The sequence below is a fragment of the Dioscorea cayenensis genome, chromosome 20 (assembly GCF_009730915.1).
Source record: "Dioscorea cayenensis subsp. rotundata cultivar TDr96_F1 chromosome 20, TDr96_F1_v2_PseudoChromosome.rev07_lg8_w22 25.fasta, whole genome shotgun sequence".
Taxonomy (NCBI): Eukaryota; Viridiplantae; Streptophyta; class Magnoliopsida; order Dioscoreales; family Dioscoreaceae; genus Dioscorea; species Dioscorea cayenensis.
This window is the reverse complement of record NC_052490.1, coordinates 28,749,234-28,773,562: the sequence shown is the minus strand read 5'-3', so window position 1 is coordinate 28,773,562 and position 24,329 is coordinate 28,749,234. Positions and strand designations below refer to the sequence as shown.

Below are 24,329 nucleotides of genomic sequence, written 5' to 3'. Positions count from 1 at the left end.
CACTCTTCTTTCAAGGCCTTAATCGGCCTTGCTGGCTCGAAGACATCCGTAGAAGAAAAAATATTAGTTTTTAATTTGTGTTCCCTTTTGTTTTTCTAGCTTTGCTCTCTGTTTCAAAATAATAATAATAATAATAATAATAATAACATTAAAACAACTGCCAAGTGTTCTATTGAAAGCAGATCTGTCTTGAAACATTTCATAAGTGGTAAAAGTTGAAATCAATAATAATTATACATTTTTGAAATCTAAACAGTGATAATGTGAAAGTAATTTCAGCTTCATGTGTGTTTGGATCCTGTTATCATTTACTCCATCGAAATTTATGCATGTCTATCTTTTTTAATTGTCTAGCCACTCATTTTAGTCAAATAATAATAATAATAATAATAATAATAATAATAATAATAATGACATTAATACTATTTTCATGATCATTTTATTTTTTTTATTTTTTAAAGCCCAATAAATAAAATAAATTTAATAAAATGACAGTGTGAATTATATATATATATCACTACACCAAAATGGAGCTTTTGAGGTGGTTTTTAAGCTCTATAGTGGCGGTTTTAACCGTCGCTACAGATATAGTGTTGGTTTTTTCACCCACCTCTAAACCGCCTCGTATCAAGCCGGTTCTATGTTTTAGAGCCAGTTTGTAGCAACCGTTGGGGTAAGTTTTATATATGGAAGTGGTTTTTAATAATAAGGGTAGAGGCGGTTAAAACCGCCTCTATAGCTAATAATTTCTTATTCCTTCTCAATACTTTTAGAAGCAGTTATAACCACCTCTATAACTAATAATTTTTTATTCCTCAATAGTTTTAGAGGCGGTTAAAACCGCCTCTATAACTAAAAATTTCTTATTCCTCTTAAATAGTTGTAGAGGTGGTTATAACCGCCTCTATAGCTAATAATTTGTTTTAAAGGTGATTTTATCCCTCCTCAATGGTATTAGAGATGGTTATAACCGCCTCCATATCTAATAATTTATATCACTCTTCAAAAGTTTTAGAGGTGGTTATAATCCCCTCTAAAACTATTAATTTTCTAATATGTTCATATTTTTAGAGGCGGTTATAACCGCCTCTAAATTTTTTCATTAATTGAATTAAATTTTAATTTATTTTTCTATTAATAATAAATAAATTTGTTTAACCTACATATTAAAAACATAAATCTTTTAATACATTCACAAGTATTCTAAATTTAATTTCATTGACTTTTATTGACAAGTAATGAGCTCAAGTGCAATGCCTTTTGATTAATAACAAAATGTAAAGAGTTTTACATTTTTATTTATTTTTATTACAAAATAATTTTTTACTTAATTACACAAAATAAAAAGCTTCGAGTATCCCCTTAATCTTCAACCCTCTCAATCTTTAACCATGAATTCTCCTGCATAAGTAAACAAAAATTATCAAATAAAGAGCTATAATTGTAATTAAAATCAAACAAAGAACTATTAAATGTTAAATTATAAATCAAAAGGATCAATAGTATGGTTTTGGAAGGCCATAAGTACAGGAGATAGAATGGACAGTACACTAAAGGACATGGCTGTAGTCATGAAATAACAAGACAGAGCAGAGGAAGCTGTGGAGGCTATCAAGTCCTTTCGCCATCTTTGTTCCAAACAAGCTCAAGAATCCTTTGATAACATTCTCATTGACCTCTACAAGGTATTCCAATATATAGATCATTCATCTAGGATACAAGTCATTAACCATGTATGAACCTTTAATCTGAACAAGCTAATGGTATTTATCTAAGTCTAAGAATCTGTTGATAATATTTCATTGCCTTAATGCAAGATATATTAATTTATCTAAAAATACATGTCAATACTAGTAATACAAAAGACACACGTATTCATCTAGGATAGAAGTCAAGCATGAACCCTTAATCCGAAATGATCTAATGGTATTAGTGTGGACACAAAAGTTTAGGTCCAAAACAAGTCTAACAATCTATAGATAATATTTCATTGCCTTAATGCAAGATGTATTTGTCTAAAAATATAAGTCAAACATTATTCTTTTTGCAATTCTCAATTCTAGCAATAAGCTAGTGGTTTCAATGTAGCTTAGTATTGAAAACACTAGAAAAAATAGGTTGCCAAATATTCATATAATTACCATTTGTTTTGGTGCTCAGAAATGTGGAAAAATACCGGAACAAATAGACTTGTTAAAGCGAAAGATACAAAAGATATACTTGGGGGAGACTTTCAATGGAAAGACAACAAAGACTACGTTGCACGCTCACATGGAAAGAAATTTTAAGTTACCATCCATCAAGAGATATCTTGCATTCTGGTAAACTTCAACATTTTTACTAGTCAATTAACATAAATGCATGCATGTTGTGTGCGAATGAAATAAATATTTCTGAATGATTCTAAAGACATTTGGTACCTTGATAGCAGACAAGTGATCTAACTTATTGATCCCAGGGGAACTTTGGTTGGGCATACATGCAGAAAACCAACTATAGTGCAGTGGAGGCAGCGTACCAGAAAACACAAATGATCGATACCGATTCCAACAAGGCTTGCAACCTTGCTCTCTACCTCATGAAGCAGGCCCGGTTTGATGAAAATTGGAGTTTGCTGCAGGAAATCCTCCATGGGAAACTACCGCATTTGGATGATAGCAGGACCCTGAAAAGAATAGAAGAATTGATGGATGAGATAAAATGACAAACTTTGTTCTCTTAGTTAACATGATGCCAAAGAATGATAGACGACGAAATCGTGAGAATTGAGCACCTGCTGGGAGAATGGTCTCCATTTGATTCCTGTTATTGAAGAGATATCTCCATTTAGAGATTAGATACCATGCTAAGATTATGCATTTAGGTTGTTTGTGTGTGTGTGTGTGTGTGTGTGTGTGTGTGTGAATGTGCATCTGTAAATCATATTTGTGTAGATCTATAAATAAACAATAATCTGTTGTTTGAGTTCAACATACATACCCAAATGTTAAACATAAAATGTGGCACCGCAAAAGTAATGTTTTGAACATGACATTCAACGAGCAATTGTCACATTGGACAAGAGAAAATTTCATCATCTAATTGAGAATAAGATGAAAGACATCCAAGAAGTCTTTACCTTTCATATGAAAAGGCAATGTCCAGCTACACAAACAATAATAAATATATAACCAAATTAAATGTTGGACTAAGGTTTTTGGGAATGAAAAGCGTGAGACAAGCCTGGAATGAAATCAAGCCTGAAATCATTTAGTAATCCCTGAAAATGGATAAGTCCATCAACATCTTTGTATCTTTGGTCCCATCATAATCTTATGCTCTCATTCTTATTCTTTAGTATAGTTTTATAGTATTCCTCATCTCTGTTTAGTATTCATTATTTTTTTTGTTTAGAATGTAGGTGAGAACAAAATCTTCTAAAATTGAGAGATTTTTTAAAGATTTCAAATAGTTATTTTTTTGAGATTTTTTAAAGATCTTATTCAAATTCCATAAACTTCATCTTATTCATTCAATCATAAGCATTCAAGCAACTGGTTACTACACCCTTTTTTCCAAATTCATGCAAATCTACAAAGAAACAACAAAAATAACACCTACTATCAACTGATCACAAATTCATTCATATCCATAACATCATAACCAAACTATATACTTGTTACTTATTGCAGTTAAAAGATGAGCTTAAAGGAATGATATTGATGGTGATGCGGCAAATGCCGGAGAGTGCGATGGCATGTTTAGAGTTAATACTCCTAGCTGAAGCCTACTCTGACTCCAAACATTCACATATGCTCCTTCTAGTTGCTGGAGAACTTGCAAGATCCTTCACTGCTTGCACTCCTTGGCAGCAGGTATGGGCGTTCTTGGTATAGATTCCCCCGAGTCTATCCTGCTAGTTCTCAAGGGCTAAATTTGGCTACTAGATTTTGGTCTTTCTTAATTTCTAATGTTTGGTTGCTAGATTTCACGAAAATTGTATAGATTATAAGTAACATCCTTGAAGTTCAAACTACTTTTTTCCCTACATATTCAATGCTTCAGATGATGAACTCCAGATATTATAAGTAACATGAATGTCATGGAAATGAAGAAACACATCAAAGTGAATGCCATGAGCTCACAAAGACAGAAAAGAAAGAACATGAGAAGGTCTCAGATTGCTATGGGGAATTACCGAATAAGTCTCATATTGTTCAGAATCTGTTGCAAAGGCAAACGAATAATATCTAATCATAATACTTTGTGTAGAGGAACGACATTCAGAGAAGCACAATCTGTGTGGTTGCAGAGAGAATGCAATCCAAGATGATGCCTATTGCGCAAGAGCACTTGTAATAGATCTGAAGGTACAGAGTAGTAACTACCTACACCTGAGTAGGAAAAATCATGAGATTACTGTACATTGTGCAGAAATCAGAAACAAGTGTGGGAGGAATGCCGGAAGGTCTTCAGTTGGAATAAGAAGAAGAAAGGTTGCTAGGTGTTGTAGCAGCTACAGGATAGAATATCAAAAAAGAAACAATTGCTGTAGAGGTGCAATGCAACACCCCCTAGCTAGGGATTGTTATCGAGTAGAGAAAGCAACAGAAGAAAGGAAAGGAAACAACAAATACTGATAATAACCATCTTTGGATGCTTAGTCAGTAATGCATCTGAAGGAACTTAAGAATATATGGAGTTCATCATCTGAAGCATAAAATCTGTAAGGAAAAAGTAGTTTGAACTTCAAGGATGCTACTTATAATCTATGCAATTTAGCCCTTGAGAGATTACAATAGATCCTAAAATTGGCAATCTGTTTTATAAAGTCTAAAAGTAATGTGCTTGCATGAACATGGGATAATGTAAAGGATTCACCATTGGGAAAATTAATATCTGGTTCATATCAATAAACCACTAATTGGAAGAATAGATCTTTAGCAAAATTATTAACCGATTAGAGAGATAAATCCTACCAAGTTGGGAGATTATACCTGTCATCACATACTCAGGTGTTGCATAACCATAAGTTCCCATCACCCTTATTGATACATGGGTCTCATCTCCCTGAGGGCCAGCTTTTTCAAGTCTAAAGTCAGAAAGCTTAGCAGTATAATCCTGTGAAGATATAGAGAAAAAAGACAAGGTCATAAGGTACAGTTATGTCTCCAATTTACCAATAATGCGGAGGTAAGACACCAACATTGAGGAAAAGAAACAAAGGAATTAAAACAAGAATCCACTTAACAGAGTCCAATAAGATATTGGAAGTCTTGAAGTCTCGGTAGATGGCAGGCCTTCCCCAAGTTCAATCATCTCTGAAATCCTCAAGCAAAATAATGCAGGTTGCACATAAATTTACACCTTAGAAACACAAAATAAGCCCTTAGTTAGTATTGGTTGTCCAAAGAATACTAAGTACTACAGTTTCTTTATGTTCATAGAAAGATATCTAATTGGTAGCTTAAAGTTAGTGGAGATTCTAGAGGTTGGAGTATTATTATCAAGCTAGTGAATTAAACCAAAGCTTAAAAAACAACAAAAGCATAATTGTTTTAATTATTAATTTCTTAATGAATTCCATTAATGAATCCTATAAAATAAGAATAGAGCACTCTAATGATACAGATGAATTCAAATAGGAGACAAACAATTCTGTTGATAAGCAATAATTATTTCTGCTGAAATATTGTATAGTTGCTTCGTTATATTTTTTTAAGGAATTTTACTTAATTGCATATAGATAATGGTGCCTACAATGAATCTCTATAGTTTTGAGTTAATAATAACTCTCATTTGCTCAGTTGACATCAAATGTTCCGTATAATGACATACGGTAAATTAGTATACCATGCTACAGGAAATAAACAAATCCAAACTTTATGAAAACAATACAACTCTCTTGAACAGAAGAGTATTATTGATTTTTTGTAATAAAATGATTAAATTCAAACATTCATAAGTATATCTACTAAAATAGTTAACCATGAACAAGAATTACCAGTGAGGATACTAGTGAGTTTGCATCAAAAACATTATGAATGTAATGAACTCCAAGTTACCTCCACTTTTTTTTTTTTTTTTGGGTAATCTGAAACAATGGCAAAGTAACATATTAGGATGAGAGTTGCACATAGATTCATATATAAAATAAGTTAATCACGTCAGATCCCCAGGAAAAATATCATCTGGAACAATAATGCAAGAAAATTTTATATTACCTTGTGGCAGAACAGCTAGTTAAGATTATAAAAGAACCATATTTTAGTAGTTTTCTATATGATGTGGTCAAAGTTTGTGGTTGGGCATCCAAGCCTACCACTCAATCTTGATATAAAACCTTCAAATAAGTAAATATAAGAAAAGTCTATTGGGTTACCCTAACAATGATAAGGATGAGGAGGAATACAATACTATAAGAGTAAACATAATCTGATCATAAAAACTTAAATTATAACAAAAGCACACAAAATCAGTAAATCAACCTCATAAGAAACACTCCAGTTGATAACATTACAACCAAATGAAGCAATAAAAAAACTAAGAATACTCATCACATGACCACCAAATGGTGTAGATTCACAACTTAAGGAGAAGAAACAAATAATGCCCTAGCTACTTCATTCTCCAAAGAAAATGAATAAAAACCATGAAAATAGAGAAAATTAGATAAAAATGGGGAAATTAGTCATAAATTAGTATGGTATTGCGAAATCACAAAGAGAATTTCATTAAATAACCTTTGAGATCTAATGTATTATGAGAAATTTCAACTAATAAAACAAGTGAATCAAAGGATTCAAAATGGAGAGAAGTATGAGAAGAAGATGGAAAATCACCGGGTAATCTCCATAAATTAGCGCGGAATTCATTATAAAATCTCTATGGGATATAAAAGAGGAAATTAAGTGAAAAAAAGGGAAGAGAGAGATAAAGAGTACCCGCCGAGGCCCATGGAGACGGATCCGATAGCGACTTCTGCGAGTCCAGCGATCAAAAAAAGGGAGGAAGGAACCTGGGCACCATAAAGTCTGGCGGCGAGGGCGAATGGGACGGTGTGGCCATCGGAGACACCCATGATGACGTCCCGCACCACATCACCGGTGGTGAAGTGCTTCTCCTTGTGACTAAGCAGCAAATTGGTCTAGTCCGATGCCATTAGACAAACGAAAGAAATGAAGAAGAAGAAAAGGGAGGGAGAGAGAGAGAGAGAGAGTGAGAGTGAATGAATGGATGAATACATGAGCGTGTAGTTGAAGTCCTTTTATTTTGAGGGTTTTTGTTATTAATATTTTATTGAGCCGGTTGTGTTAAACCGCTTCGAAAAGAGAACCTCTTTCTCCTATAGATCCGCTTATTTATAAACCCCTCTATAAACATGCCTCTAAAGACATAAAATGGTGTAGTGTATATATATCCAAAACCCCTTGGTTCAATTGGTTGGAAATATTAATATGGGTCCCTCATGTGAAGCATGTAGTGGTGACTATTCAATTTTTCATTAAAGGAATTAACTTACAGGTGATGTTCTACCCCCTCCATGTACTCCCACAAGGTATGGCCGTTTTTGAAATATTAATTCATACATCATAAATACTAAAAAATGCTTTTTTTTTTTTGTAAAAAAAATTAAAAAAATCATTTTTTTTTTTTTTTACTTTTTAATAAATTAAAATTCGAACCTTGAACTTATTTACATTTGCCTACGGACAAAAAAACTCAATTAAACGGTTTGAGTACTACAACCACATTCACTAAAGTATTAAATTTATGGTTTTATATATTTGACGCTGTTATGGTATTATACTTATACTTTTAATGAAATTTAATTAATATATATTATAATGGATAGTTCCATCATTCTTAGATTTGATAACGACCGAAGATATTGAAATAAAAAAAAATTCCATGCTTTGGGATGATATTGACATGTAAACTCATTAATAATAATAATAATAATAGTAATAATAATAATAATAATAATAATAATAATAATAATAATAATAATAATAATTTAATTGTGATCATAGGTAGCACAATATGTGTCATTAATGAATAACTTTGATTATTCTCTTGATAATTTTTTTATCCTTGTAATTTTATTGATAGATGTCTCAAAAGCATATTCTTTTGATAAATTTCATTGTTGTTAATATTACATGAAAATGGTCTTTATTTCATGTTGCAATCGCTAGGGACGGAACCAAGATTTATTGGTAGGTGGGATTGAGGGCAAAATATAAAAAAAAAAAAAAAAAATCATTCAATATAACAATTGTTTCCAATACAAAATAGTGCGACAATGTAACATTTGATTAAAACAAGCTCAAAAAACATAAACTTTTATTTGTAAATACTCGAACTAGAATTGCCATCTATGCAATGCATGCTACTAAGAAAAGGTAACTGAATACGACGAGTTTGCATTTTTTAAAACGTTGTAGAATTGTCTCATTATTAATAGTTGCAAAAACCTCTTTTTTGAAATACACAATCATGGAATCATTCATCCACTCGTCTCCCATTTTGTTACGCAAGTCAGTTTTCACAACATTCATCGCTGAAAATGCCCTTTTTAACACTAGCTGTAGCTACTGGTAAAACAAATGCCAACTCAATAAGTTGATAAATGAGTGGAAAAATAGTATGCTCTTCTGCCTTAACTATCTTCATAGCAAAACCTCCCAAGTCCCCAACATTTGTGAAATCATCATCATACCGCATATCATAAATGAAAGTGGTAAGCTGATCCTCAAGCATCATATGTTCAGTTATCGAGAAGTCTTCAGGATACATCTTTGGAGACGGAGTAACTTATGGATGTTGAATTTAGAGTCCCGTGGATCAAGGCATAACACCAAAAGAAGCAACTCTGTGCAAGCTTCGAGAAAGCGGTTATGAATTTCTTGAGAAATCAAATTAATGACCTAACATTGAAACAATGATAAAATTTAAAACAAATATTAATAAAAGAATAAATTAATGATATTTATAAAAGCATAATAAATATAAAAAATAATTACCTCACAGAAAATCTCTACACGATAATGATGAAAATGAGTAATGAATTGCCCTTCCCGCCTAGAACGACTGCTAATTCACATATTATCCTCCATATTAGGCACATGGATTGAGTTTCCCTCACAAAAAGTGGTAATCTCCCTTAAAAATTCCTCTCATCAAGTCTCCTTAAAGTGTTGGAGCCGAGCTTTCACAACTTCAATCAATCACATGGCTTGAATAATATTTTTATCCTTTTGTTGTAAGGCAAGTGACAACTCATTTTTCATCCCCAATAAACATCTCATCAAGTACATCACAAATACAAATTGATAATTTTCCATCTTTTCAATCAAGCTTGCCACTGCCTCTATTATCATTAGAATTCCCTTCATCATACACATTTTTGGAATACCTCTAAAACTGAGTTTCACATAGAAATTAGCCATATAATGGTAGTATAATGTGATCCCCAACGTGTATCCCCTAACCATGCTAAGCCGGACTCTTGATTTTTCCCTTTGCCACTATGTATATCTCATTTCTCTAATTGTTCAACCAATCTATCATGATGATGTTACTAAAATTGGTCTCTCCTTTAGTAATTATATTAACATATTGAAAAAAATCACTCACAATTTGATTGTCTTTAGCAACAACAACAATTACTAATTGTAGTTGGTCAGCAAAACAATGGGCATATCTTGCATATGTGATTTCTTTTAAAATAAGTGCCTTCAAACCATTGAATTCACCCCGCATATTTGATGCTCCATCATATCCTTACCCTCTTAACCTTGAAAGAGACAACTCATGTATAGCAGAGGTATCAAGCACATGAACCATAGCAAGGAATCTCTCTATCACATGTCTATTCTTATTCATATATTGCAAAGCAACTTGCATTTGTTGCTTCACTGAGGCATCCCAAACTTCTCAATCATAATGGAAAAATAATTATCCCTAATATCATCAACAATAACACGTCTTATCTCTGATGCACAAGCATTTGCCAATGCCTTTGGAATTTTTGGAGAAATCATTTGATTGTTTCCAAGGGCATTTTCATTTATTTTCTTCCAAACCTCTTCATTTCGTTGGCTATACCACTCAAGCAATTCAAGAAAATTGCATTATTTTAATGAGTTTGAGGACTCATCATTTCCACGGAAAAGTAAACCTTGCTTCAATAGAAAGCTAGTCACATCCAAAACCGTCATCAAACATGTACGATATCAATCTCTATCTCATGTGAATGTGCAACCAGTTGGTGTGACACACTTTGCCTTTGATTTTGGAAGCTTTTAAATTGTACTCTTGCATCATTATGTGCACTATTTATGACACCAACATATTCTACAAATTTTTCCAATGTTTTTTTTCTAATTATTGAACCCCATTTTGGTGAATGAATCTTCTCCTATTCGGCTTTCTTTACTTGGCTTAAAAAGATAACACCAAAAACAAAACGACGAATCTTTTGTGACACTATACTCCAACCATGGATGTTGTTTAAACCAAGTATCTTGAAACCTTTTTTTTTTTTTTTGTTTACCATAGTCTTTCCATGGAAAATTGTGGCCAATTGGTTGACATTGGCCTCTCATCAAATATTCTCTTCTAATTTGATCTCTAATCCCAACATTGAAGTCTTTAATTGGTTTCCGAAGTCCGGGATCACTAACAATGTCATCTAACTTAAATCTGGATTAATGTTGTTCTCATTTGATTTAGAGTCCAATGCTACTTAAGGAGCATTGGATGACTCTTGACTCCTTAGTCGTTTAAACAAAAACTTATCCATGATCTACAAATAATTAAGTAAAAAAATCTTTAATTATATACTATAAAAAATAATATGTAAAATATTAAGTAATAGGTGCTAACATCATTTCAATTCATTGAGACATTTAATCAAACACATTATAGGCATATCACAAAAATGAAATTTACCATTTATATTGTGTTTCTTCACCCATAAAAATTTATACATTCGTTCTCAATTCAATTAAGAATCAATACATGATAAAAGGAAAAAAAAAATCAAAATACTCACTATTACCTCCAACCAGGGACAAAATCTGAAGCTAATGTTGTAGCTGGCGTTTAAAGCTGCTGAATTTCTGCTGAAGCTCAAGTATTCAAAGAATCAAAGTTGTCAATTAGTTAATGTAGTTAATATTGGAGAGTAGTTTAAAGTTTGATATGGATGGATGAGATTTCATCATCTTAATTTGTGTTTAAGTTCAAGGGATTGTAAGATGGTTGGGTTAAGTCAAATTAGTCTGAGATTTGAGATGGATGGATGATATTTCATCATCTCAATTTGTGTTTAAGTTCAAGGCAGTGTGGGATGATTGGGTTGAGTCCAATGAGTTCGGTTTGAGATGAATGAATGAGATTTCATCATCTCAATTTGTATTTAAGTTCAAAGCAGTGTAAGATGGTACGATTGAGTCAAATGAGTTCGGTTTTAGATGGATCAATGAGATTTCACCATCTCAATTTGTGTTTAAGTTTAAGGCAATGTGGCATAGTTGGGTTGAGTCAAATGAGTTCGGTTTGAGATGGATGGACGAGATTTCATCATCTCAATTTGTTTTTTAAGCTCAAGGCAGTGTAACTGTGTAAGATGGCAGATTGAGTCAATATATATTAAAATGAGTATGAGCTTTGAGATAGATGGATTGAATATTACTGTTTATCTTCTTCTTCATCCTCTCTATGGTCTCCTCCGACTCCAAGCTCGACCTTGTCATCGATGGCGACACCAAAGGAGGGGCTAGTTCCATGCCATCCCTACCTGCTTGGGGACTGGGGGGTTGTCGGTTGTAGGCCTGCAGCCTTTTATTGAGAAGAGGCTAGTTCTCCACCGGCCAGATAAAAAGATCACTGGAGCCAAAGGGGAGCTAAAGCCCATGTTAGCCTCCCTTGGTTCTGTCCCCACTAAATCAATGAATTAGATGATCTATTTTCATTGTCTTTAGTATGTGTTGGTGTCATTTTTCTTTTCTTTTTCTTTTTTACTTTCATTTATTTATTTATTCATTGACAATCAGGCACACATACTTTTCTAATAAACATATCTCACCTATGCATTAGAAGGAAGCGAATTTTTTTACTTCTCCAAGGATAATATCTTATTGCTCATAGCAATGACTTTTTACATTATATTATATTGTATTGTATAGTTTTCCACTACAAGAAAGTTACTATTTAAAAACAGAATATTAGAAACAGAATTTATTGGGTTTATAATTGCAACCGATTAGCAACGGAATAACAATCGTTTTAAATATGATTTTAATAACAACGGCTTACAAACAACTATTTAAAAATATGATTTATTAAAATATTTAAAAATATCCATTCCTAATCCATTGCTAATAGAAAGGGGCTAACAACTGATTTAAAAATTAATATTTTATTTAAATATTATTAAATATTAGAAAATAACCGTTCTAAAAGAAAGAGACTAGAAATGGATATAAAAATTAATATTTTATTTAAATATTAATTAATGGTAGAAAATATCCATTTGTAGTCCTTTTCTAATTGAAAGGATCTTGAATGAAATTAAAAATTAATATTTTATTTAAATATTACTAAATATTAGAAAATATCCGTTCCCAATCCGTTCCTGATAAAAAGGGATTAGAAACGAATATAAAAAGTAATATTTTATTTAAATATTATTAAATATTCAAAAATATCCGTTTCAAATTTGTTTCCAATCGAAAGGGACTAGAAACAAATTTAAAAATTAATATTTTATTTAAATATCATTAAATATTAGAAAATATTTGCTTCTCATAGAAAGGGACTAGAAAAGGATTAAAAAACTAAAATTTTATGAAAATATTAATTAATATTAGAAAATATCCATTTCGAATCCCTTTCTCAAAGAAAGGAATTAGAAACAAATTAAAAAATTAATATTTTATTTAAATGTAATTAAATATTAGAAAATATATGTTCCTAATTTGTTTCTACTAGAAAGGAAGATTTAAAATTTAAAATTTTATTTAAATATTATCAAATATTAGAACATATCTGTTCCTACTCAGCTCCTAATAGATAGGAACTAGAAACAGATTTAAAAATTAATATTTTATTTAAATATTAGAAAATATCCTTTCCTACTAATAAAAAGGGACTAGAAACCGAATTAAAAATTAATATTTTATTTAAATATTATTTAATATTTGATAATATCTATTCCTATTTTGTTTCTACTAAAAGAGACTAAAAATGGATTCAAAAACTAATATTTTATTTAAATATTATTAAATATTAAAAAAAATATCCGTTCCTAATCCGTTCCTAATAGAAAATGACTATAAACAGATTTAAAAATTAAATTTTATTTAAATATTACTAAATATTAGAAAATTTCCGTTCCTAATAAAAAAGGACTAAAAACAAATATAAAAATATCTGTTTATAGTCCTTTTCTAATTGAAAGAGACTTGAAACGGAATTAAAAATTATATGAAAGATTTATTTTTTAATAATCATTAAATAAAATAAATATATGAATATTATGATAACCATTAAATAATTGGTAATTTAAATGAATATATTGTTGTTATTTATTTCTAGTTAATTTCATGCTTCGATTTACCTGAAAAAAAAACTAAAAATGAAAAATAAAAAATGCAACAAGAGATCGTTCCCCCTTAAAAAAATAAAAAATAAATAAATAAAAATGCAGCAATAGACCATTTCAGCTCACCGTTCCTCAGTCTCCTTCATCACTGACCCCTTTCCTCCGTCTTCTTCGCCTGTTTCACCTTTTAATACCGCCAACTCATCATCTCTGAATGACCTCCGGCCAATGTCCCTACTTCGCCCTCGCAAGTGGCTGGTTTGATAGGGGAAAGGTCTTCTGGATCTTTATCATTACGACCTATGATTTTCTCTAGGGTTCGGGACTGCTATGGTGCGGGCCTCCATCCAATCCTATCTGAATTCACTTCATTTCGGTATGGTATTTCGTTTCTATTGATATTCTCTCTTGTTGTTCCTAGGTTTTTTATGCGATCCAGACAACACAACAGCTGTAAATCCTGCAGATACACACCAATACAAGAACAAACAATGAGAAATGGAAATTAACATTGATTTCACGGATTCAGTTACAATATATACATGAAGTAACACACGCAAAACACAACAACTAAAGAACAACCACAACAAGAGACCATAGGTTGATAACCTGGAGATCTCTAACGCTAAGACAAGAACCTTATGAAGAAGATAAATAGGAGAAAATAGATTGGAATCTCAATAATGCCTCCCTTCCCAAGATTGAGCTGTTTTCTAATTTGGAATTGATTGAGAGCTAGACCCTTGTGTTTAGAGAAACAATGCAGCAATTGGAATTTAGTATCTTTACTTAAAAGACCGAGAAGCCCCCAGCCCCTCTTTGTAACACACATAACTATTCAGTGATAACTTATGTAATTTGGCCTTACCCGAAATTTCCCCATTTTTAAACACGGTGAAATAACATCTCCACCCTTCTTTCCTCAGTCTACCAACAATAACACCCTGAGGGCAACTTATGTAATTTCCTCTTTATTTAATATACTGAGTTTACTTAAATACCCTTCCTTGTGTGACTAACCAACTTAACTGCCGGGGTCAATTGGAATCTTTTACTCCTTCTAGCTCTTCCTTCAAATTAAACACTTCACTTCTACTTCAAATTCAGCTCCATCTTCCTTCCTTTCATTTATTCATTACCACTTCACTACTAAAGCTTGCAATAATTACCCTCCCTTCCAATAAATCCTTATCCTCAAGAATTCTTTGAGCAAGATTCTGGGAATTGATTCTGTAACATATCATAAAATTCCCATGTAGCCTCTTCTGGATATGAATTGGACCATTGTACCAGTATCTTAGTTCCATCTTTGTTGAACCTTTTCACTAATTGCTGATCTAGGATAGCCACTGGGGTCTTCTGAATCTCCTGAGATTCATTCAAGAATGCTGCCAATTTGTTGTTGCCATTTGACCACCAATTTTTATCTTCAATTGGGATATATATAACACACATCATGTATCCTTGCTTCTGCTAGTAACTGCAATCTGTAGGTGACTTTTCCATTCTTTTCCTTCACCATATATGGACTAAAGTATCTTGGAGATAACTTGTGGTTGGCCCTATGAGCCACTGACATTTATTTGTAAGGTTTGAGTTTAATATAGATCATGTCTCCCACCATGAGTTCTCTATCACTTCTATTCTTATCAGCCAATTGCATCATTCTGTTTCTTACCTTATACAAATTTTACTTGAGTGATTTCAGCATATTCTCCCTTGCTAATAAGCTTCTATCTAGTAATTCCAGTCTTGAATTGGTAGCCTTATATGGTAAATCCATAGGAGGACCCCTGCCATACACCTCTTCAAATGGAGAGGTTTTAATAAAGGAACAGTAGCTGCTGTTATACCACCACTCTGCTAGTGGTAACCATTTAACCCAGTCCTTGTGTTTCTCTCCTATCATACAGCAAAGATACTGTTCTAGACACCTATTTACAACCTCAGTTTTCCCATCAGATTAAGGATGATGGGATGTGGAGTAATGAAGCTTAACTCCTTAAATCTTGAACAGTTCTTTCCAGAAATAACTCAGAAATATCCGGTCTCGATCAATGACAATCAATTTAGGTAACCCATGCAACCTGCAAAATTGATCAAGAAAGGTTTGAGCAATTGATAATGCTAAGTAGGGGTGAGATAGTGCAATAAAATGAGCATATTTGCTCATTCTGTCAACTATCACTAATATAGTGTCCTTCCCATGAGAATTGGGTAGACTAGGAATGAAATCCATATTAATCTCTTCCTATATACCCTCTGGTATTGGTAAAGGTTACAATAGGCTAGTAGGAGGAAAGTTGTCTGATTTATTCATCTGGCAAACTACACAATTCTGCACATAGATCTTTACATCCCTCTTTATCCCTCTCCAATTAAAATGATCCCCAATTATTTTTCTGATTACTTTAACTCCTAAATGTCCCCCAGCAAAACTGTCATGGAATTCCTATAAGATTAGTTGCTTAATGGCTTCATCATTACTTATTACCAATTTTCCCTTCCTCTTGAGTTAACCATGAGCCCATTCATACTGTTGTTAACCCTGACCGTTCTGTTGAACTTGCTGAATAAGCTATTTCAATTCAGGGTCGTCTTCCCAATGTTCTTGAATTTTCTTCCAAAGATCTGATTTGAAAGAAGATATGGCAGCTAGATTTGGCCTTCTGGACAATACATCAGCTACTACATTCTCCCTTCCCTTTTTATATACAATCTCGAAGTCATATCCCATAAGTTTGACTAGCCACTTTTGTTGCATTGGAGTTGAGATTCTTTGTTGGAGAAATTTGAGACTCTGATGATATCCTGATCTTAAAATGTCTTCCCAATAAATAGGGTCTCCATTTTTGTAGGGCCAGAACAATAGTTAGCATCTCCTTCTTATAGATTGATAGTAACTTGTGTTTTCTAGATAATGCATTACTCATGTAAGCAAGTGGACTACCTTGTTGCATCAAAACATCACCTACTCCTTCACAGGCATTAGTTTCCACCACAAACTCAACTTCAAAGTTTGGAAGAGCAAGTAAGGGTTTGGTGGTCATCATTCTTCTGAGCTTATCAAAAGTTGTTGTGCTTGCTGAATTCCAACTGAATTTATTCTTCTTCAATAATTTAGTTAAGAGTTTGGATAAAATTCCATGGCCCTTAATAAACCTTTTATAGTATCCTATCAATCCTAAGAAACCTCTCAGTTCTTTGATAATTTTAGGCATGGGTAATCTGGTAATGGCTTCTATTTTGGCTTGATCCATCTCCACTCCTTGTTTGCTAATCACATGCCCCAAGTAATCAATCTTCTTAGCTACAAAAATGCATTTGTTCTTCTTGGCATATAAGTGATTGATTCTGAGGACCTCCATTACTAAACTCAAGTGCTTCAAATGGAAACCCCAGCTATTACTATACACCAAAATGTCATCGAAGAACACTAACACAAATTTCCTCAGAAATTGTTTGAAGACATTATTCATGAGGCCTTGGAATGTGGAAGATGCATTAGTAAACCCAAAGGGAATTACAAAGAATTCATAGTGCCCTTCATGTGTGTGAAAAGTAGTTTTATTGATGTCCTGCTCATCCATTCTTATTTGATGATATCCTGACCTTAAGTCTAATTTGGAGAAATATTTAGCCCCATGCAGCTCATTCAGAAGTTCTTCAATGAAAGGAATGGGAAATTTGTCTTTGATAGTCTTCTCATTGATGGCCCTATAGTCAATACATAGTCTCCAACTGTTATTTTTCTTCTTGACCAACACAATAGGTACAGAGAATGGACTTGAACTTGGCCTGATAATTCCCTTGTCTAGCATTTCCTTGACCATGTCTTCAATGATATTTTTTTCTGAAAAGCTGGATACCTGTAAGGTCCAACATTTATAGGGTCAGTTCCTTCCTTCAAAATGATTTATGGTCATGAGATCTTACTGGAGGAAGTTGTCCAGCTTCTTAAAAAATGTTTTCATACAAATTCAACAATTGATCTAATTGTCGTTGATGCTTTGAAGATAGTTGCTTCTACTTCTGGTTTTCACTCTCATCTTCACGCTGAGACTCTTTGATCATGACCAATGAACACAGTTGGGCCTTGCAAAATTCAGCAGGAAGTTACAGTGATTTTATAAAGGATTTACACTACATCATCTGTAATCTTGGCTGAGGAGACCCCCTTAGTACAACCTTTGTGTTGTTCACCTTGAATTCCATCTTTAATCCACTAAAATTCCATAAAATGGACCCAACAGAATCAACCATTGTATTCCTAGAACTATTTGGCAGCCCTCCAAGGGTAATACCATCAAATCTGCTTTAAACTCCGCCCCTTGCATTTTTCAATTCATTCCAGCACACATCTTATCATATTTGATTTTCTCTCCATTTGCTACTACTACAGTTATAGGAGAATGAACAGTCATTTCAAGCCCAAGCTATTTGGTTGTGATGGTGTCAATGAAATTGTGGGGGCTACCTGAGTCTATCAGAATGTGTATTTTGTGACCTTTTACTGACCCACTAACTTTCATGGTATTATAATCTGCCAAAGTTTGAATGCCTGCCAATGCCTTCAAAGAAATTACTACTAAGACCACAATATTAGGCCCAATCTTCTAAAACTTCAAACATATTTTATTTTTCCTATTGAGACTTAGATTTCTGTATGATTTGATTTGAGTTTTGGATTGTTAACGCTTTTTTTTTTTAATTTAATGTGAATTAAATTATTTTTGTATAATTTAATATTTGAGTAAATTTAAAAGTAGCTCATAGAATTCGGACAACCGGGTTTTAAAATAAAGCGGGTTTGGACATGTTAAGTTTGTCCGGATTTAAAACCAGGCCGGGTCCAGACACAAGTTTTTTATTTATATTTGTAATTGTCAGAACCCGGATTTTTGCCACCCCTATGTCTCTATCTTGCTTCTCCCTCATCTCTCAAATTTCTCTATCATGTTTTTCTAACTGCTTCTCAGTCGTTTCCTTTAACAGGTTCTTCAAATTCTTCTCAAGCTTCTTCATTTCCTGATTTCTAATTTCCATCATAGCTTTACAAGGATTGGACCTCTCTAATACCAATTTGATGCGATCCAGATAGCACAACAGCTGTAAATCCTACAGATACACACCAACATAAGAACAAACAATGAGAAATGGAAATTAACACTGAATTCACGGATTCAGTTACAACACATACATGAAGTAACACACACAAGACACAACAACCAAAGAACAACCACAACAAGAGGCCATAGGTTGATAACCTGGATATCTCTAACGCTAAGACAAGAACCATATGAAGAAGATGAACATGAGAAAAATAGATTGGAATCTCAATAATGCCTCCCTTCCCAAGATTACGTTGTTTACTAATTCGGAATTGATTGAGAGCTGGCCCCTTGTGTTCAGAGAAACAATGCAGCAATTGGAGTTTAGAATCTTTACTTAAAAGACCGAGAAGCCCCCAGTCCCTCTTTGTAACACACATAACTGTTCAGTGGTAACTTACTCACCAATAAGCAATGGAATGTTGTTTTTATCATCATCAAATGCTGAAAAATAAAACATTGTGAGTTATATAAAAATATACATGTATGTTTCGATCCATGCAGGCAGGAAACGAGGGAAACAAGTACAACCAATAAGCTAAGCTATTTTTTAGTTAAATCAAATATTTAATTTTAATTGCAAATCATTGACTTACCATAATAATAATAGTATACACGGAATAAGCATCCTTCATTAAATTTCTTTTCTTGTTGATATGTTGATTTTTTAAGATTTTTATTTCGGTATTTCTTGTTGCATGTTATGTGGATTCTATCAATTTTACAATCCATTTAGGAATTCAAGTATGTATTGGATGGAGATAATTGAGTTCAACATGTTAAAACTAAATTTAGACTCTTATTTGGATTGATGATAATTCTATTTAGTTTAATGCATGAAATTATGCTCTTAAAAATTCTTGCTATCTTTGTAGAATTTGCTTCACAACCAATGAGCTATTTTTATGCAAAAGACAATAACTTTGTTATTCATGCTTCACTATGGACATTGCCATTGTTCCAATATTTTTGTTTTTTTTTTTTAATTTCATTTGATGTTTAAACTTTAAACATGGAGTTTTTGATACATTTTTTATCGTTTGGGTTATGTTTAGGTACTAAGGATGATGCATAATGAAAACTTTAGAACATTGATCTCATGGGGATTTGGGTCCTTACTGTACTTCAAAAGAGGATTATTATAATATAGAAGGTGTGTGGCATTCATGCTGCCTGTATTATTGCATTTGATTAACTTTGAAGTTCAACATTTTTTTTATTTTAATCTGATTTAATTGTGATTGTGTGAGGGACTTTCAAACGTGGAGATTGATTATTTTTTCATTCAATGAATTTTTTTTACCAATAAATTCAATTGAAACCTTTATTCCAAGTTATTCAAATTTTTTGACAATAGTTATGCTCCATTTATGTATCATTTTGTTAGATTATTTGAATGAGAACTTATCCGCATTTCTAATTTGTTTAAGCCATTTCAACTGAAGACATTGACATCATGTGAAGAACCTTTTCAACAAGATGAAATAGAAGTTTCATCTATACAAATCAATGTTGATGATGAAGAACAATCTCTAAATGATCCAAGTGGAGAATTGATTGAAATTGATGATGAAGATGTTGAGATTGAAGATGATCCTATATTTGAATCCAAAAGCAATGAAGAAGATGATGAGTTTGATGAAATTGAAAGTGGCAGTGAATAAATTAAAGTAATGTATTTTATAAAACTCTTGAAAGTAATGAAACGAATAAAAATAATAGCATAAGTTGCTTGCTAGTTCCTTCTGATATGTATTTGTATATGTCCTTATATAACAGTACTTATTTAAGCTACTTGAGAGGGATAGGTCATAAAGGAGGTTCAAGTTACAAAGGTTCATCCGATCAGTTGAGGCATATTGGTTCACCCACAAATTAGAGGAGTTGGCATGTTCATGGTGAACATTATGACAGTTTACATTCGATAGCACGTGATGCTCCAACTCCAGTTACTTCTGCACCTAATGTATTGTCGCGACCATTACAGTCATTTGTTGCCAATGCTTATGCGGGATCATCATCATCTTCTGCTTCTACTCATTGTACTAGTGGAGGGGTTACCCATAATGGCGAGCCTACTATGCATGCTAGAGATACTACGACATCATCCATGGATTGCTTGCCCCTTGCTATTGATGAGTCAAGGAGACCACGCATAAAGCTAGTGAATGGAATGTAAGTATTAAAATTGCTATATTTTTATGTACAATTGTTGATGATGAGTTATTTAATTTATTCATTATCTTTGTATATGTGTAGGTTGCATCCCTCAAATATCTGTGCTAAAAAAATTACATTCATCTTTAAGGAAAGAATGGATGAGCATGGATACAACTGAAAAAAAAAAGTCTCTAAGGAGATAATGGACTTCTATTGGAATGAATTATAGGTAGATTTATATAATATTTAAAGTAAATTTTTTTTCCTTATATTTGTAATGTTTATTAAATTTGTAAATCCTTAACATGTTGGTAAAAATAAATAATTGATGTTGTTTGTGAGGATAAATAAATTGTAACATTAATTTTTTGATTGAATATTAATTGTATAGGTTCAATTTCAATAACCTAGAGATTATTTGTTAATAGGTATTATGTCATCTACATCATTCAAATATTATTGCTTAGTAAGTACTTAAATTGGTAATTGTTAGTGAATTTGAAAATCCTTATCATGATTGTTTGGATGTTGGCAAAGCACATAATTGATGTTGCTTGTGGAACTAAATTTTATTGAATTATTAATTATATAGTGTCATTTTCCACAATCTAAATCTTATTGTTAGTGTTTTACTATAATTATAATTAGCAAAACATTAGTAGTTTAATATAAAATATTTGTTAGTATTTTTTAAATCAACAATTATATATAATATGTATGTTTGTTTATGTTAAACTACAAAAATTCATTGTATGGAATGAGTCAATGTCATTTGCTATTAAGATGGCATGCCAACGTAAAGTTGCGGAACGGTATAGAGCATTGATGTGTAGTTTGAGAAAGGGAAAAGAAAAATCAATGCATGTGTCTGACTCTGCATGAAAAACATGGACCAAGGCATGGAATTCCCCGAAATTTAAAACTAGGTGTGGGAAATCTAATGCAAACCGACTCACTGAGATTGCAAGACTTGGATATGGTATATCCTAACATACGGGAGGCTCCATTTCTCATGCTTCCCATGTGGATAGATTGGTAATTTGTTTAATATTTATATAAATGTGCTTTTAAATTATAAAGAATTAGTTTAGTGCTAATTGTAACAAAATTCAATTTGTTGTATTATTCTAGCGATCAAGGCTTGGACTTTCTTCGCCCTTGTGAGCTTTTTGAAGTGACTCATACAAAGAAGGGTACCTCCATGCTTGTTGATGCATGTGCTCAATCTATTAAGGTAAGCGGAAAAATTTTTTGTGGGGTTTTCAATCATAGACTTTGTCTACAATGTTATTGTGAGTTTATATTTAGTTGTTTTGAGAATAATATTTAATGAGTTGAGTTAATTGATGTAGGATCGCTATCTGGAGCTTGTGGAGTAGGCATCTCAAACACAAGAAGGACATGACGAGCTTCCTATTGTGGATGAAACATCTCTATACTATGAGGCTATTGGGGGAGGAAAAAAAAAGTCGGGTTTATATAATAAGGTCCCAAGCGTGTATCTTTTACCCATGGTCATCTTCGAGTTTGTCCATAGGTTCATCATCTGAGTCACTACAAGCTGAGGTTAGACATTTGCGTCAAACTCTTACTCAAGTCCAAGATCGTGAGGAGAGGCTTCAGTAGAAGCTTGGCCAAGTACCAAATAATAACAAAGGAGCTTCAACAAAGTTTGCTTGAAATGAAAGAGGAGAGGGGCCAATATCGTGAGGAGATGATGTGTCAAATGAATGACTTGATGATGAATTTTAAGGAGAGAATTCTTCAACAGTTGCAGTTTACAACACAGGACTCACAGCCATTGACTGACGATCTTGATGTTGACTTATAGTTGTATTTGTCGTATACTTATTATTTTGTGTTGAACATATATACTTAAACATTTCTTTTTGTATGAATTGATGAATTTATTTTATTTATTAGTATTCTAGGTTTAAGAAAAATTCATACACCAGGTTTAAAAAAAAATTAGGGATATAATTTTTATTTTTATTTTTATTTTATTTTTTGACTTGAATGTTATAAACGGATTTATTTGTTTCAACATTATTTTTTTTTAATTTAAAAAAAATTTAGAAACAGATTAGGAACAAAAAAAAACTTTTGTTTCTAATGGGGCGAAACAAAAATAAAATAGAAAAAATTCCGTTTGGAATCCATTTCTAATTTTTGTAACGATAACACTTTCGTTTCAAATTGGTTACTAACTTCGGAAATAGAATTACAATGGAATTTAGAAAAGGATTAGCAACATACATTATTCCGTTTTAATGTTTCAAAAGTTAGAAACATATTGGTTCCCGTTTCTAAAGTTTAAAACGGAACATTTTCCCGTTTCAATTTAAATTAGAAACAAGAGTTTTCGAAACAGATAAATTCCGTTTTAAAATCCGTTTCTAAACAGAATTAGCAACGGATTAGAAACGAAAAATGCGGTTTCTAACGGTAACTTTCTTGTATTATTTAATGTGTTTAGTAATTTTCTTGTATTATTTAATGTGTTTTTTTTTAAATTATGTTTTAATAATCTTTATTTTCCTAATCGATTGAACAAATGCTCTAACTTATTACATTTAACTCCATGCTTAACTTATGTTACTTCTTTTTTATTCATAATTTTAATTGTCTCCTATTAATAAATAGTGATAAAAAAATTAGATATAATTTGATAAAAAAAAATATTATTAGTCATTTCTTTTGCTATCATTTATTTATTTATTTTGGCTATCATTTTAACCATTGCTAATACTTTGTAAATAACTAATTAACATACAATTGTGTTCAGGGTTTAATTGATTTTTATTTACAAACGCTTTTTTTTAAAAAAAAATTCGCCGAGTTTTATATGTCGCATAAAGTTCAACATGCAAGAGTTGGGCCGGGCCAGGTTCAAAGCTGATGCTAGGCCGAGCCCAAGCTTTTGTGCAATCAAACCAAAGTCACTTCTTCCAAGCTCTAAAAATTTAATCTCATATCATATATTTAGATTTTTACATATGCATTTATTTATACATATTCTTTTTTTTTTTTCTCACTTAAATATTCTATTGGGTTCTTGTGGATGTCCTGATTATTTTTTTTTTCTTTTAATGCAGCTTACCACTACAACATTAATCAATTACATATTTTTAATGCAAACTCTTACTCAAGTCTTCGCAAGCTTTCATAAACTAACGTCCAAGTCCTAAGAAACAAAAGTTATTAAACTATTAAAGAAACAAATCAATAGAGAAATTTTATACCACCCAATTGTTAAACTTCCACCATAAGTGTTTCTTGACCTCAAAAGTCTACACCTACTAGTATATATCCATTTCTCTTGCTGATCATTTGCTATCTCAAAAACAAGATCATGCATTATTTTCCACAACATGATGTTGATGTTAGCCTAAAATCTTTTTCTCCTAATGCTGTACTTTCCAAGATTAAATAAATAAATATATAAAACACACACACAAAGAAAGACT

At 32.2% G+C, this 24,329-nt stretch overlaps 1 pseudogene; it reads left to right on the top strand.

Moving 5' to 3' along the window:
* The first annotated feature begins 1,472 nt into the window (after positions 1–1,472).
* LOC120251397 lies at positions 1,473–2,704 on the top strand (annotated as a pseudogene).
* Positions 2,705–24,329: the final 21,625 nt, after the last annotated feature.